Source organism: Hippopotamus amphibius, chromosome 5 (genome assembly GCF_030028045.1).
Source record: "Hippopotamus amphibius kiboko isolate mHipAmp2 chromosome 5, mHipAmp2.hap2, whole genome shotgun sequence".
NCBI lineage: Eukaryota > Metazoa > Chordata > Mammalia > Artiodactyla > Hippopotamidae > Hippopotamus > Hippopotamus amphibius.
In genome coordinates this window covers 111,956,403-111,972,981 of record NC_080190.1, presented here as the reverse complement: position 1 = coordinate 111,972,981, position 16,579 = coordinate 111,956,403, and the positions used below count along the sequence as shown (strand labels likewise).

Here is a 16,579-nt window from a genome sequence, read left to right as displayed (position 1 = left end):
CACAGGAGGTATCATCTTTCAAGCTCTATGAAAGTCACATGCTAAGATCCATGCGGCTGAAAACTAGGAGCCTGAGTTTCTGATGTTGTTATGGAATTGGATGTTGTACCAGCTCTAGACTGCCACTCCTGTCTTCTGGTTTTGAGGGAAAATATACCCCTATGCAGTGAAGCCACCTTAGTTGGGTTCCTCTTACATGCAGCTAAACACAGTCTTAACATATGCAGCACTGCTTATTATAGGGCATAAGGAGAAGAATTCAAAGACCACTGAGTTTTCAAGTTTGCGTGACAAGGGAGAATCCCGAAACATAAACAGGACAGTCTAACACAGGAGGTAATTTTAACAAACTAGTGAAGGACTTTGTTTTATATATATATATATAGCTTCTCATTAGCTGTCTTTCAATCTGATTTACAAATGCTGGGGAACCATCTTGATTTTACTGACAGCTCATCTACGAGCCTCTCTTGCTGAGTGGATGATGACTTTGGAGAGAAATGTCCAGAGAAAGGACTTTGAATTGTAATGTCTTAGTGAGATCACCATGTTCTGGGAGCACAACTCTCTGTTTTAGAGATGAAAAAAACCCTCAATTTTTTCAGTAAATCAGACTTCATCCATATTAGTTGGGATGCAAGTTTGGCTCCTGGGACGAAGACCCTATATAACGGAGATTTAAATCGGATCAAAGCTTATTTCTCTCTCATCTAGGATTGATATGGCACCTTGAGGACCCAGGTACCATCTAGCTGGCTCTGGTCTGAATGGTCCAAATGGCTCTTCACTATGTCTGTGACCCAGATAGCACCTTTTCATTAACAACATCATTTAAGACAATTTTATAAAGTTATCAGACATCACTCTTTTAATTCTTGTTTATTACTGCTCCTTCATTGCCCATAAAGAGTAAATGACTTATAAAAATATTGCTTAGATATTGACTTTTTATTCTTTCTCTTGGAGTCATTTTAGGGTTTTCAGCATATTTGTTCTTTGAATTTTTTCATTGTATTCTATAGTCTCCTAACTGGGTTAGTTGGTCTCAGATTTCAATTCATCCCATATGTCTCACTATTAAGAAAAAGAAAAGTTTATGAAGCTGAACTTTTCCCTGCACCTGAACTATTTTATGATCTCATATTTCTCCTACTAACCTTTTCCCTTTCCCCCTTCAAATAATTGGTTTCACTTTTCAACAAATTCCTCAGTTGAGCTTTATAAGAATTATTCCCGGGGATTTCCATGTTGCCTGTGAAAGAGTAAATTTCATTTGTGGAGTTATAAAGTAATTTGTAGCTGTTACATTGTGCTAGCTTTCTGAAGTTATTTTAAAAGGACACCCTTGGTTCTTCTTAATTTTCATCTCTTCTCCAGTGAATAAGTATAACTGTTTTTAGAAGCTTCTTTTTCTTTTTTTGGAGAACAACACATTTAGTTTTATTTCAATCAAATCACAACACTTTCTTTTCCAACTGTTGCAAAGTGCATCTACAATTTTCTATTACAGATCCACTTTTAAAAGATTTTGTGACATTACAGCAAGCCTCTTTTTTTTCTTCAAACAGAGGAATATTCCCAAATTCTTCCTTCAAGTAAAAATAAAAACTCCATTCCAGTAAATGGCAATACACGAAATTACAGTAAACCAGACACTTGAAAAGATAGCCAAGAAGTCTTCCAACAGTTTATTAGAAAGAATGTAGACATTAAAAAAAAATCCCCACTGTCATGAACATAAATTGAGGTTTTCAGCCCAAGTACAAGCTGAATCAAAAAAAAAAAAAAAAAAAAGAAAGAAAGAAATAAAAAAGCGAATAGTGTATTAACATTTTTTTTCACTCATTTGCCATACAGACAGTGCAAATACAAATTTGGTCTAAATGTACAGACTCTCAAGCAACAATGTACAGCCTTTCTTCGTCCTCCATGCTAAGAGATGTGAAAGTTTAAGGGTCAAACAATACCAAATGTACAGGCTTCAAAACCATCTAAGTTCTGGCATTCACTAGTTTTAGCTAAGATACATCTGGAACACTGACAAGCAATCACTTATATACAATAATGTGAAGTAAATTTTTTGAAAACTAAAACTTCAGTGGAACAATCCTGAAGGATATACCAGAGGAACATGTTGCCAGTTTAAAGTATCAACCAATTTGTTTCAGCCACTTTGGGTCCATGTTCTAAAACTTAAAATTTAGTGTCTTTCCCTAAGCCAAGAAGCTTCCTATCATGTCAGTACCTATGTTATGAGGTGAAGGAGACTTAGGTGAAATGTTTTTATTTTTCACAACTGCTTTATCAATTGCCTAGGACCTCAGCAGCATCATGGAAATCTGGGAAATGTTCATGCATGAGGTTATTGCCGTAGCTGACTTAAAAGTGCCCCATACAATGGTACATGTCAACGCTTAGTGGAGCCTTTAAAAAAAAAAACCACACAGGTTGAAAAATGGGCTAAAGGAGGCAAATACAGCATCTGCCTCTAGAGCTATCAACTCAGGAATTCTCTCAATTATGAAATCTTGCAGAGAAATTACTGTTCCTTCTCAAAACGCAGCGATGACGACATTCCTTACTCCAGGTCTGGCATTTTTTCATCAACACTGTCTTGTGATCCTCAGAGAAACGATCAAAATTAGACATGTCTTCATCTGAATCATGTCCCCAGTCTTTCCGATTAGTGAAGTCCACACTAAGCCCTGCCCTTTCTTTTGTTAACCTTGGCCACGACTGGCTGGATCCTCCTTTTCCTAAACAACATAAAATGGATCTGTCCATTCTTTTGTGTGTGTGTGTGTGTGTGTGTGTGTGTGTGTGTGTCCATTCTTTTATGCTTGGAATCATTTGGATCAATACAGTGAAAAAGATTAATTTCATTTAAATGTTTAAAATGATCACTTCCTCCAAGACAACTGGATGTAAGTTTGGATTTTTCAAAATTCACATTAACGTCTTCAGTGTCTGCAACACAAAATTCAATAAAGACATAGTCCCTTTGGTGCACGGCTTTGCAAGAAGCAGGCTGCCACGTTTGGGGGTGGGGGAATCCTTCCAGAATTCTAATATGTCACTTGACAATAATACACGCGTTCTTCTCACGGCTTCTTTTCCATCATCACCTGACTGTAGTGTTTTTTATTTATCCATTTAGACGTCTGGGTTAACACACGCACCGCAAATGTTGGACCTCCCACCCCCGGGCAAGAACGATTTCCACCCAAGGGGAAAAGCAGAGGGTGCCGAGAGCGGGGGAGGGGGAAGGATGGCTTCCCCGCAGTCCGGGCGAGGCCTCGGCCTGCCTCCCGTGTGACCTTCCCTCGGGGTCAGAAGCTTCTTCTTGATCTACAAACATAATTCAAGGAAATACCGAAAGTAGCACTTCTTTTACTTTGATGAGTTTACGGCAGCGTCATAAATGTATTATGGGAAACCCCACAGTTTGCGGAAGTAACTTTTGCCTCACCGTTGATTCCTTTAGGAATTAAGAAAAGACCATGACCATAGTGGTTTACTTGTGTGGCCCTGGGCAGCTGAGGCTAAGAGATTTACATTGGTTGCTGTGCCTCATAAAGAGAGCTGGGGTGGCCAATTTTCAAATGAGCCAGAAGCCCGGATTAACGAAAGCCAGGAGAGACCTAGCAGGTGGTTATTCTATCCAAGGTTGATCCCCTGAGATCAGAAGATTCAGGTCAGTCTCTCAAGTGCTGCTGCAGAGCTGCATTAATGTAAACCTTTCCTGATTTTACTTTAAGATGAGCACATGGAAGGTTTTAGATGACCTGTTTGCTATATTTAATTTAAATTTGTTTTCCATGGGGTGTTGTCAACTTTCAAAAAACAACAGGTGGAAGGTTCTGTAAAGCAATTCTGTAAGTAAAAAAATTTTTTCTTTTTACAATTAGAATTTCTCTTTAGATGAAAAAATTGTTTGTTGTCTTAATTGCAAAGTAATGCATCTCATTGTAACAATTTCACACAGTTCATAAATGCAATAGGCAACAAGTAGAACTTCTCTTTTCGTTTCTTTCTCTACACTGCTTCCCCAAAACTATCTTTACAATTTAGTATGTAACTTTTCAGACTTTTGTTTCATATGTATGTCACACTATCCGTGCCATTATTATATACATGTATATAAATATGCCCATTTTTAAACATGAAATTACTGTATATTGTTTTTTATTTTGAATCTGGGAAATAGTTCCAAGTCAGAACATATAGATCTATCTCATTTTTAATGATTGCATAAATTTCTATTGGTTGGATATACTGTAATTTAATTACCATTTCCTTAGAGAATCTGTAGTATAGGATATACTATAGATGTAAAATATAGCACTAAACACTATACAAACTATTGTCTCATTTAATTCTCACAAACCTCCAAAAGGTAGATATTATTATTGTTTTCATTTTATAGGTGAGGGAACTAAGTTTAGTGAAGTTAAGTAACTTGCCTAGAGTTACACAGTTAGTAAGTGGAAGATCTAGGATTTAATCTCTGTATTGTAAATCTCCAAAATCTGTGTTATGTTGCCTATCATTTTGGTGGGATTATGGGTATTTTAGATTTTGGTTTTTGGCCATGCCTTGTGGCCTGTGGGATCTCAGTTCTGTGCCAGGGATTGAACCTGGGCCATGGGATTCAATTAGAAATAATCATTATGGGTAATGTTCAAAGTAAATCATGGTGCCATTAATACACATTATATACAATTTTAAAAGAATGAGATAGATGTAGATGTACATGTACTAATATGGATAAATATTGGTACATCTACATTAACATGTACATTAGTACATGTACATTTAACTCAATAATATTAGGAATATTATTGAGTTAAAAAAGTTAAGCTGCAAAATTCATCCTAAAATTCATATGGCTTATCAAGGGACTCTGAATAGCCAAAACAGTTTTGAAAAAGAATGAAGTTGGAGGACTCACACTTTCTTATTTCAAAACATATTACAAAGCTATAGTAATAAAAACAGTGTAGTACTGGCATAAGGACAGATAAATAAACCAATGGAACAGAATAGAGAGCCCAGAAATAAATCTTTGTCTACATGGTCAAATGACCTTCAACAAGGTTGTCAAGACCACTTAATGGGGAAAGAACAGGATATCCACATGTACAAGAGTGGACTCTTACCTTACACCATAGACAAAAATTAATTCAAAATAGATTAAAGAACCAAATTAAAACCTAAAACTATAAAACTTCCAGAAGGAAACAGGGGCAAAGCTTCATGACTTTGGATTTGGCAATGATCTTTTGGATAAGATCCCAAAAGCATAAGCAACAGAAGCAATAATAGACAAATGGAACTACAACAACCATAAAAACTGTTGTGCACAAAAAGATACAATCAACAGAGTGAAAAGGCATCCTACGGATGGGAGAAACTATTTGCAAGTTATATATCTGGTAAGGGGTTAATAGCAAGAATTTACAAAGAACTCCTACAACTCAACAACAAACAATCCAATAGACTGATTAAAAAATGGGCAAAGGATTTTATTTCATAGACATGTCTCCAAAGATGATATACAAATGGCCAAGAAGCATATGAAAAGCAGCTCAACATCATTACATCAGAGAAATGCAAGTCAAAACCGCAACAAGAGGGAATTCCCTGGTGGTCCAGTGGTTAGACTCTACACTTTCACTGCCGAGGACCCTGGTTTGATCCCTGGTCCTGCAAGCTGCGTGGTGTGGCCAAAAAAGAAAAAGAAAAAAGAAAAACCCCAATGAGATAATACCTCACACCAATGAGGATGGCTACTATCAGAAAACCCCCAAAATAGCAAGTGTTATTTGTGAAGTTATTTGTGGATGTGAAGAAATTGGAAACTTACTGCACCATTGTTGGGATTGTGAAATGATACAACTACAATGGAAAAAGTAAGGGGGTTCCTAAAAAAGTTAAAAATAGAACTACCATGTAATCCAGCAATCCCACTTCTGGGTATCTATTCAAAAGAATTGAAAGCAGGATCTCAAAGAAGTATTTGCACACCTATATTCATAGCAACATTATTCATAATAGCCAAGAAGGGGAAGCAACTCAAATGTCCATCAGCAGATGAATGGATAAACAAAATGTGGTGTGTACGTACAAGGAAATATGATTCAGCCTTAAAAAGGAAGGAAATCCTGCCAAATGCTATAACACGAAAGAATCTGGAGGATGTGCTATGTGAAATAAACCAGTCACAAAAAGACAAATACTGTATGATTCCATTTATATGAGGTATCTAAAGCAATCAAAACCCAGAAAGTTGAGTGGTGGTTACCAGGAGTTTGGCAAAGGGAAAAGGAGAGTTGTTTAACATGTAGAGTTTGTGATGTGTAAGATGAAGAAAGTTCTGGAGATCTGTTTCACAACAATGTGAATATACTCAATTGTATACTTAAAAGTAGTTAAGATAGTAAATTTTATGTGTTTTATACCACAAGAAATTTTTTTGTAAAAACATTAAAAATTCCGTTGGTTATAAATGTGTAGGGAAATGGAAAAATAGTAAAACTAATATTTAGTATACTGTAATTTAAAACACTGGAAACACTGAGTGTTAAAGTGTTTTACCTCTTTGTAGAAAAATAGTTGACCTGCAGATAGACATGTACAGTATGATACATTGAGAAAAGCAAAAGAAAAAAATCAAAATCTACCAAAGTATATAGTGTACCTTCTACAGGGACATATATTCATATATAAAGATAGTAGATAAAAATTGGAAGGATATACACAACATTGATCACACTAGTTATCCTTGGGCAAGGGAAAATGGGTCCACATTGTGGGTGATGGTTAAAAGGGTGCTTCAAGTTTTTAATGAATCAATTCATGAATTATTTATATAAAAATAGCCTCTAAACATATAAAATGATGTTCATTCTCATAAGAAAAACTGAAATTGAAACTGCATTGAGATACTGTTTCTCCTTCTTCAGGTTGGCAAACATTCAGAAGCTTGACAATATATTCTGCGGGTGAGGTTAGAAGGAAATGTTGATGCTTAGAAGGCAAATGGTACCAAGCTTACAAAGGGGAATTTGGCAATATCTACAAACCCAGCCATCTACCTCTGGAAATTCAGCATGAACATATGCCTCCAACAATACAAGGATAAATGCACAAGGTGATTCATTGCAGCATTATTTGTAATTGCAAATAATGCTGGAAACTACCTCTGTGGCCAAACCATTTGAATAAATGTTGGAAGACTGGCTGAAAAAAAAATGTTGGTATATACTCATGATGGAGTTCTATGAGAGAGATCTCTATGAACAGATAGGAAGTGATTTCTAGAGTATATTAAGTGAAAAAAAGCAGGTTGAAAAAGCATATGTAGAGTATGCTGCCTTTGTGTAAGAGAGAAGAAGAAATTTTTAAAAATGCATGTATCTGCTTATTTTCACAAACCCAAATCTAGTAAAGTTGTTTACCTACAAAGAGTATGTATAGAGGAGGTACGGAAACCATAGAGGTAGGAGTAACATTTCTCTGACTACACTTTTTAATATAATTTTGATTTTTAGAGTTATGTTAATGCTCTAGGTATTTTAAAATGAAAATAAATCAACAGGGCTGAAGAATAAAAACGCTAAACTTGAATGTAAATAGAAGCATATAAACCCAACTATATCTTAGAATGAACATCATGACCACTTTGAAAAAGAACTAAGTAACTTCTGAATATAGTAATTTGGTTATGTATCCCGTCTAAAGAAAAGAAAAATAAATGCAAACAAATCTTGAGTTCTTCTTAGTCGTTTTTTCCACAGCAGTGTGGAAATAGCAGTCCTAAAGCTACTTGATGTATTATAGGATTGAGCAAAGGAATAAATACATGCATTCACTGGGAGCTAGGCTCCCCACAATATAAGGAAGGAGATATAAATACGGACCTTGGGAAGGTAAGGAAGAACCATGTAAAACTGTACTGGAATTGGTATTGGTTAAACTAGTGATTTCTAACATCTTTCCTAACTCTTTTCATTGAAGGGGCCTAGGAGCAAGGACACTCCAGCACAAATTTAGCGCATAGGATACTATTCCCTACTAACCCACTCATAGGAACTGGTGCTCTTTAGGCAATGGCTGACTCAGGCTTGGGGTAGGGAATGTCCAAGATCAGCCCAAATCATCATATTTTTCCAGAGAGTAAGGAACTGCTAAAAAGGAAAAAAAGATGGTGGCATGTCAAAAACACTCAAAAGCCAGCTTGAAATGTTCACTGTCCAAAACCTGGTCACTTAGTGCATCAAAATACATAAAAACAGTAATAGATTATTATCTATTGAAAAAAATGAAGAGTCCTTAGAGGTATGTAAGTAAAAAAAAGAATAAATACATAGAAGAGAAGGGAGTGTTCTTTCTTACAGTAGAACGCCAGCTAGTAATGGAGTTAGAAGGAATAATGGAGTTACAAAATCACCATTTTTTAATCATCACAGTAAAGTTTTATTCAGGCAAGAATCATCAGTAAAAAAAAAAAAAAATCATCAATGGTTGCTAGATCTAGGGAGGGAAAGTTTGAAGAGAAACGAAGCATTTACCCAAAGTCTCCCCCGCAGTTACTTATTAATTACAACAGGAAAAATAATAACTGTTCAGTGGAGAAACCAGAAAACACCTTCACAAAGCAGACACAATTAACGTCACCAATAAAATGTAAATGGACATCGTGTGCTTCCAGATGGGACTCCTTGAAAAGGACACAGTGCCCTTCAGGTAGCATTGCAGGCAAAATGCACTGAACTTATCATGGAGGACACAGTAAAGAAACACAGATTATTGTATAAAATAACTGTTTTCTTCCAAAATGCCCATGTTGGGGCTTCCTAGGTGGCGCAGTGGTTAAGAATCCGCCTGCCAATGCAGAGGACGTGGGTTCGATCCCTACTCTAGGAAGATCCTACATGCCACAGAGCAACTAAGCCCGTGTGCCAAAAAAATAAAATAAAAAAATAAACAAAATGCCCATGTCATGAAAGACAAAGAAAGGCTGAGACATAGCAACTAAATGAAATAAGTAATCCTGCATTGGATCCTGGCCCAGACAAAAATTGTTTATAGAGGAAATTATTAGGACAATTAATGAGATGCAACATGGGCTACATATTAAATTCAAATTCCTTGTTAAATTTCTTGATTTTAATAACTGTACTATAGTTGGGTAAGAGAAGGTTACCAGAGGTGGGGGTGGAGGGTTAGAAATGGGTGAAGGGGGTCAAAAGGTAAAAAATAATAATAATAAAATAGAAATATATATACACACATATATGTGTGTATATATATTTCATATATATATGAAAATGGAAATGGAAAAAAACAAAAGCAGCCTAGAGGTCCAGGCCCTGATTTTCACTCTAAAGCACTGAAAATTTCCATCTTTGAATACTTTATAAAAGAAAACATGAAATAGGGAAGTTAAAGGAGATAACGTTTCTGGTAAACCTACCATGTTTCAGGTTCTCTCATCTTACCTAAGTGCTATACTCTTGTTGGAACACACTGGGGCTCTTGTGTAAAGGAGCAGAATTTTGAGTGAGTCCAACTCTCAAATTCTATCAGTTTAACTAGAAAGTTATAATGCCAACACCCATTTATTTCTTTTTTTCAAATTAATTAAAAAAATTTTTATTTACAGATCATTTAAAATAAGTTTTTAAATAATTTCAAGTTTTAGTTTTAAATTTACAGGAAATGTGCAGGAATGGTTAAACTCTTGTATACCTAGATTAACCAATTTTTAATATTTTGCTCATTTGCTTTATAATTCTCTCTGCATATATTATGTGTGTGTGTACATATATAAAATATGTTTGTACATATATATTTTTTCTTCTAAACCACTCATGAGTAGATTATATACATCATGCTTCTTTACCCTTTACAAGCAAGGATATTCTCTTTGTTATAGATAAATAATATTCCATTGTATATATACACATATATGTGTGTGTGTATCTATCTCTCATCTATCTATCTATCTATCTATCTATCTATCTATCTATCTATCTATATCTATCTATCTATCCATCATCTATCTATCTTGCATCTTCTTTATCTATTCATTCATTGACAGACACGTAGGTTGTTTCCATGTCTTGACTATTATAAATAGTGCTGTCATGAACATTGGGGTTCATATATCTTTTCAAGTTTTTGTTTTCTTCGGATAAATACCCGGAAGTGAAGTTGCTGGATCATACGGTAGTTCTATTTTTAATTTTTTGAGGACCTTCCATACTGTTTTCTGTAGTGGCTGTACCAATTTACATTCCCATCAACAGGACACAAGGATTCCCTTTTTTCTACATTCTCTCCAACATACCTGTTATTTCTTGTCCTTGTGGTAATAGCCCTTCTAACAGGTCTGAGGTGATATCTCATTGTGCTTTTGATTTGCTTTTCCCTGTTAACTGATGGTGTTGAGCATCTTTTCATGTACATACTGACAATCTGTATGTCTTCTATAGAAAAATGTCAATTCAGATCTTCTGCCCATTTTTCAATTGGATTGTTTGTTTTTCAGGTCTGTTTTTATGTCAATGGCCTTTGGCTGTCACCAATCACTACTGCTTCTACTACTGTGTCAGCTCCAGGGTCTGGCCAGTCCCTGTCAGCCACTGGGTGGGCTTCAGATCATGACTGGGTCATGACCAGGTGGGCAGAGTTCTCCATACTGGACTAGTCCAGGTGCACAGAGCCCTCACTCTAATTGGTTTGCTGATGGAAGCCAGGAAACCTTGGTCCCAGACCTGAATCTATCACAGATCTGACCTCAGACTTTACTATCCTCACAGACTTTACTCTCCTCACCTGTCAAGTGAGAGGTTTGGACTGGATCATCTCTAAAAGGCCGTTGCTTGATGAAACAGGAAAACCTAAAATATGATTTACCCTCTTAAAGAATTGTATTATTTCTAATTTATCTTGGGTGTTATATGTTCTTAGAACATAGGGAGCTTATATAATGTGAGTCAAAAATTAGAGATGAACCCAAATCCTCACTTTCCATTTTAAATTTTTATTCATAGAGAATAGTGGAGTATTAAGAATGTAAAAGAAATCCTTCAGGTTGACAACCCACTGAGTACAAGACAGCTGAAGTGTATGAGACAGGAGCCATTTCTTCTTCTTTTTGTTAAAAGTAAGTTAATGTGATTAATTCATGACTGTTTAAGTGGGATAATTTGCTCAGAGGGGGAAAAATGGTCATCTTTGAAGTTTTGAAGGGGAATTATAAGGCAATGTGAGTCTGTGAGCATCTCAGCTTCTGATCGTCCCTGATCAAGCTCTTATGTGCTTTGCCCTCTACCCAGACACACCTCTTCATCTCTCTTAGAAGAGTACTGTCTGATGATCTTTGTTCCCTAATAACTGTGAGCAGGAACAGACGTGATTCTCCGTTCATTCAAAATATCTGTCCTGAGTTCCATTCCATACCAGGTGCTCTGCATGCAGGATACAAATAGAAAACACTTCCCTTCACAGGCTTGTCAGTCCAGAAATTAGAGGATAAAAAGTGAACCAAGCAAAGATCCAATGGGAAAGAGTGGCTTCCTGCTCTAACACTACCTAAGAATAAAAATCTCTCAGGGAACAACAGATGAAAATGAAAACAAAAACACAAAGGCTACCAAAAAATACCAATGACAAGAATAAAGAGATTGTTCTCTCTCCTTATAGCGTGGTAACTCAAAATCGAACGTGGACACTTGCATTTCTAGGTCTACTGTTTAAAAAAAAAAACTTCAGAAAGTGTTATCCAAGTATGAATAAATTAATGAGGAACTTCAAAAGCCTTTAGCTGTAAGGTATTATTACTGTGTCAGTCAGAGTCCCAGCAGAAAACATGACACATTTAAATTAGGATAATTTAAGGATCATTTAGTAAAGAAACTGTTTACAGGGGCCCAGGTATGGGGAAACCATAAAGATTAGTGCAGGACCCCAGGGCTAGAAGCAGAGCAGCTCCATTATTGCTTTAGGTCGAGGGTAGGGGACCCTGTACAGGAACTGGGAGGTAGAGGGCCTATGTGACGGAAGCTGAGATCCCCTACCTCCTTTATGCAGCTATACCAGCCAGAAGTAACCCCACAGGGAGGGACTGCACTCTGCTACCTCCCTCAGATCTCCTGCTGGGCTCCCCGCTGGCTGAACCCAATGGAACCAGAAGGTGAGGAAGCAAGCTGTCTTCATCCTTACAGGTCAGCAAGTTGGGCACAGGAGCAGGGCAGAGAAGGGAGGGGTGAGTGGAAGATGTCCAGAACAACTCCATGGCAGGAACTTGAATGTCAGTGTTAACAAGACATCAGATCACTTTCCCAGCCAACGTTTGACAAAATCCTAGACTCGATCATTTAATGGTTACTGAATGTGGATGACAGATCACCAAAACTTTTGCCATGTATTAGGGACACCTTTTCGAAGTTACTAAGGCAGTGTAATGTAAACAAAAAGGATGTTCTGCATGTGAGGAAAACCACTTCCTTACTAACAACAAACAGGAAGTTGTCCTGAATGTACTTTTTGGTACTGTATGAACAATAATAGAGACCAGGAAAGCCTTATGAGAAAGTCAGGCTACTCTTGGAGCAGGCTCTGCTAAATCGTGAGGGCAAATTAGGAGTTTGCCTTCATCATCCTTCCCCTTTTCTTTCAGCAACCCCACATCTCCTTTCCTACATGGCTGTGTGTTTGTTGTTTGTTAGAACTTTTTATCTTCATGGCCTTTTGGGGGGTGTGTGCATATTTCCTGATCCACTCATCCTCTGGGGATTTTCTATATGAAAAGATTTTGTTCTAATTTAATGGAAGAACCAGTTCCCTGTACCAGTTCCTGTCCTTAATGAGCCCCCTGGAACAACAGCACAGAATCAGAGGGTTCAAACAACATCATTTAACTTCTTTTTGTTTGTTTTGAGATAAGCATGGTTATTTTTTCCATTTTAAGGAGTAACTACTATCTATGACCATGCATTCTATTTTTATTTTATTTTTAAAATTTTATTTAAGTATAGTTGATTTACAATATTGTGTTAATTTCTGCTGTACAGCAAAGTGACTTGGTTACACACACATATATATTCTTTTTCATATTCTTTTCCATTATGTTTGTCACAGGCTATGGAATATAGTTCGCTGTGCTATACAGTACAACCTTGTTGCTAATCCGTCCTATATACGATAGTTTACTTCTCCTAATCCCAAACTCCCAGTCCTTCCCTCCCCTCTGCTGCTTTCCCTCTTGGCAACCACAAGTCTGTTCTCTCTATATATGAATCTGTTTTTGTTTTGTAGATATGTTGATTTGTATTGTATTTTAGATTCCACATATAAGTGATATCATATGGTCTTTGTCTTTCTCTTTCTGACTTACTTTGCTTAGTGTGATAATCTCTAGGTCTATCCATGTTGCTGCAAATGGCATTATTTCTTTTTTTATAGCTCAGTAATATTCCATTGTATACATGTACCACATCTTCTTTATCCATTCATCTGTCAGTGGACTTTTCGGTTGTTTCCATGTCTTGGCTATTGTAAATAATGCTGCTATGAATACAGGTTTTTTTTTTTTTTGTAAATATTTATTTATTCATTTATTTGGCTGCATCAGGTCTTAGTTGTGGTACTTGGGATCTTCATTGCGGCATGCAGGATCTTTCATTGCAGTGCGAGGGCGTCTCTCTAGTTGTGGCGCGCAGGCTCCAGGGTGCACGGGCTTCCCTAGCTGCAGTGTGAGGACTCTCTAGCTGTGGCATGCTACCTTAGTTGCCCGTGGCATGTGGGATCTTAGTTCCCCAACCAGAGATTGAAACCGCATCCCCTGCATTGGAAGGCAGATTCTTAACCACTGGGCAACCAGGGAAGACCCTATCTATTTTTTTTTTAATATTTTTTTAAAAAATTAATACTTTATTGGCTGCGTTGGGTCTTCGTTTCTGCACACAGGTTTTCTCTAGTTGCTGAGAGCGGGGGTTACTCTTCGTTGCAGTGCGCAGGCTCCTCATTGTAGTGGCTTCTCTTGTTGTGGAGCACGGGCCTTAGGCGTGTGGGCTTCAATAGTTGTGGCACATGCACTCAGTAGTTGTGGCTCACAGGCTCCAGAGCACAGGCTCAATAGTTGTGGCGCACGGGCTTAGTTGCTCCGTGGCATGTGGAATCTTTCCAGAGCAGGGCTCGAACCCATGTCCCCTGCATTGGCAGGCGGATTCTTTACCACTGAGCCACCTAGGAATTCCATCCCTATCTTTTTGAATTATAGTTTTGTTTGGGTATATGCCCAGGAGTGGGATTGCTGGATCATATGGCAACTCTATTCAGTTTTCTGAGGAAACTCCAAACTGTTTTTCATAGTGGATGCACCAATATACATTCCCACCAACAGTGTAAGAGGGGTCCGTTTTCTCCACACCTTCTCCAGTATTTATTTGTAGACTTTTTAATGATGGCCATCTGACTGGTGTGAGGTGGTACCTCATTGTAGTTTTGATTTTGACCACATGTTCTAAAACACCCACTATTGCTAGTATATCATGGCTTAAACTAAATCTAGATATTAGTTGTAATTTACTATGAGACTTCTTTACACAAAGAGGCATAGCAGAGCCTGCCCCTAACACTGTGCTTCTGACTCCATGACTTATAGTTGAGTGCAGAGGCTGACCAGAAGCCTTTCTCTGCTGGAAACAGTAGAGAGGCTCATTGTGGAGTGACTGAAGGATGCAAGAAGATCTCAGTGGATCAAATTGCTTGCCTCATTTTGAAATTTGGGTAAAGCATAGTGCCCAGTAACACAATCTTTGTCCACAAGACACAAGAGAAAATCTATTCTGCTACCCGAGTCCAGTGACAGGCCACTGGTAAATAAATTCTGGGAGTACTGGTCAGGTCTGGCTGTGCATCCTGCAGCCACTAACTGTGTGACTTATGCCTCCATTTTCAACTCTAAAATACAGCTGAGAATAATATTTACCAGCTCAGGTGATGGTGAAGATACCAACACGATGCATGTAGAGTGCCAGTGTCTCAGATGCAGTAATCGCTTCACAAATGTTGGCTATGAGGATGGTAATACTGATCAGGATAATGCAATCAACCAATATATCCGTCTGAGCCAAGTCCAGGTTGTTTTAAATCTCAGGCATGTTTCCCATTTGCTCCCTTTCTTCTGTTCTCCCTTTCTTCTACCTAGGCCAGGCTTAGTTAGCTTTCTCTGCTTAACTGGTCGTCCTGCTTCTAGGCTTGTCCCCCTTAGCCGTCTGTCACTCTGCAGCCTCAGGTTCTTTGTCCTCACCCCTTCCCACCTGCCACATCTCTCCATAGAGCTCTACTTCTCCACCTCTCTAACCACTTTCCTAGGTCTTTTTCTTGCTTGCTTGCTTGCAAAAGACAGCAGGCATGCAGAAAAATGTATAAAATCTGTACACAGTTTAAGGAATGATCATAAACTACTCGCTGGTTAAGAAATTCAACATGGCTGCTCTCCAGAACCCACCCCACGCCTGTGGGCCCTTCCTTGGTTACAAAACCAGTCCTCTCTCCAAGAAGTAACCACAATCCTGATTTCTGCAATAATGTTTTTGCTTTTCTTTTTGCTTTATCACCTATATATGATAAATCACTAGATGATATATCTCTTTATTGAATCCAAGAAGTTCTCTTTTTTATACTTGAGCGTATCTGAAGTGGAGATGTGCTCATGATGACAACTTGTCAAGGTTTAACTGGCAGCACTTTTTTTCTTTCCTAGAAGAAGAAATATAAAATATAAACACAATAATATAAAATAATGGTGTGTTTTACAATCAGTGGCACCTTAGATTTGATGTGGATTAGTTTTGCTTGGTTTTGAACCATATGAATGAAATTATACTGTATGTGTTCTTTTGCTGCTGTCTTTTTTTTTTTTTTTTTTTTTGGGTCAATAGGATGTTTGTGAGACTCTTTCACTTTGTTGCTGCAAGCAGTTGTGGCTTGTTCATGTTGTCTGCTACGAAGAACAATGCTGGCATGAACAGTCTTGTGTGTGTGCCCTGGGCTCACAGGGGTTGCAACAGTAGGAAAAGGCACTGTAATTTCTCTCTCAACTACTGCAATTTTTTTTTTTATTCTTTGTTGGCCACTCCACATTGCTTATGGGGTCTTAGTCCCCCAACCAGGGGTTGAACTCCGGCCATGGCGGTGAAAGCTTGGAGTCCTAACCACTGGACCTCCAGGGAATTCCCTCAACTACTGGAATATTATCCAAACACCAAGCCTAACCTTCATGCCAACGCGAGCAATGTGTTTGAAACACAAATCCGATCATCTTATTCTCCTGCTTAGAACATTTTAATGGTTTCCCACTGTTCCTAGACTAAAGATCGACATCTCTGATATGGCTTTCAAGCCCTTCAAACCCAGTGCCAGCTCCCACCATCATTCTTATACATTTTCCCTCTATACTCTACAGCTACAGTGGTCTTCTTTCAGTTTTTTCAACAAGCCTCCCTCAGGCCACTCCTACTCACCACACCCCAGCTGGTTAAGTCCACCCATCCACCACTCTAAG

At 37.8% G+C, this 16,579-nt stretch overlaps 1 protein-coding gene and 1 pseudogene across 1 annotated transcript in view; one reads left to right on the top strand and one right to left on the bottom strand.

The window, feature by feature from the left end:
• LY96 (lymphocyte antigen 96) overlaps window positions 1-4,147 on the top strand; it is a 41,166-nt gene extending 37,019 nt beyond the window's left edge. The window contains exon 6 of the mRNA XM_057737086.1: window positions 3,158-4,147. The gene's annotated coding sequence lies outside the window, so the exon portion shown is untranslated. The remainder of the gene's footprint in view (window positions 1-3,157) is intronic.
• LOC130854279 (prostaglandin E synthase 3-like) lies at window positions 2,579-16,296 on the bottom strand (annotated as a pseudogene).
• Window positions 16,297-16,579: the final 283 nt, after the last annotated feature.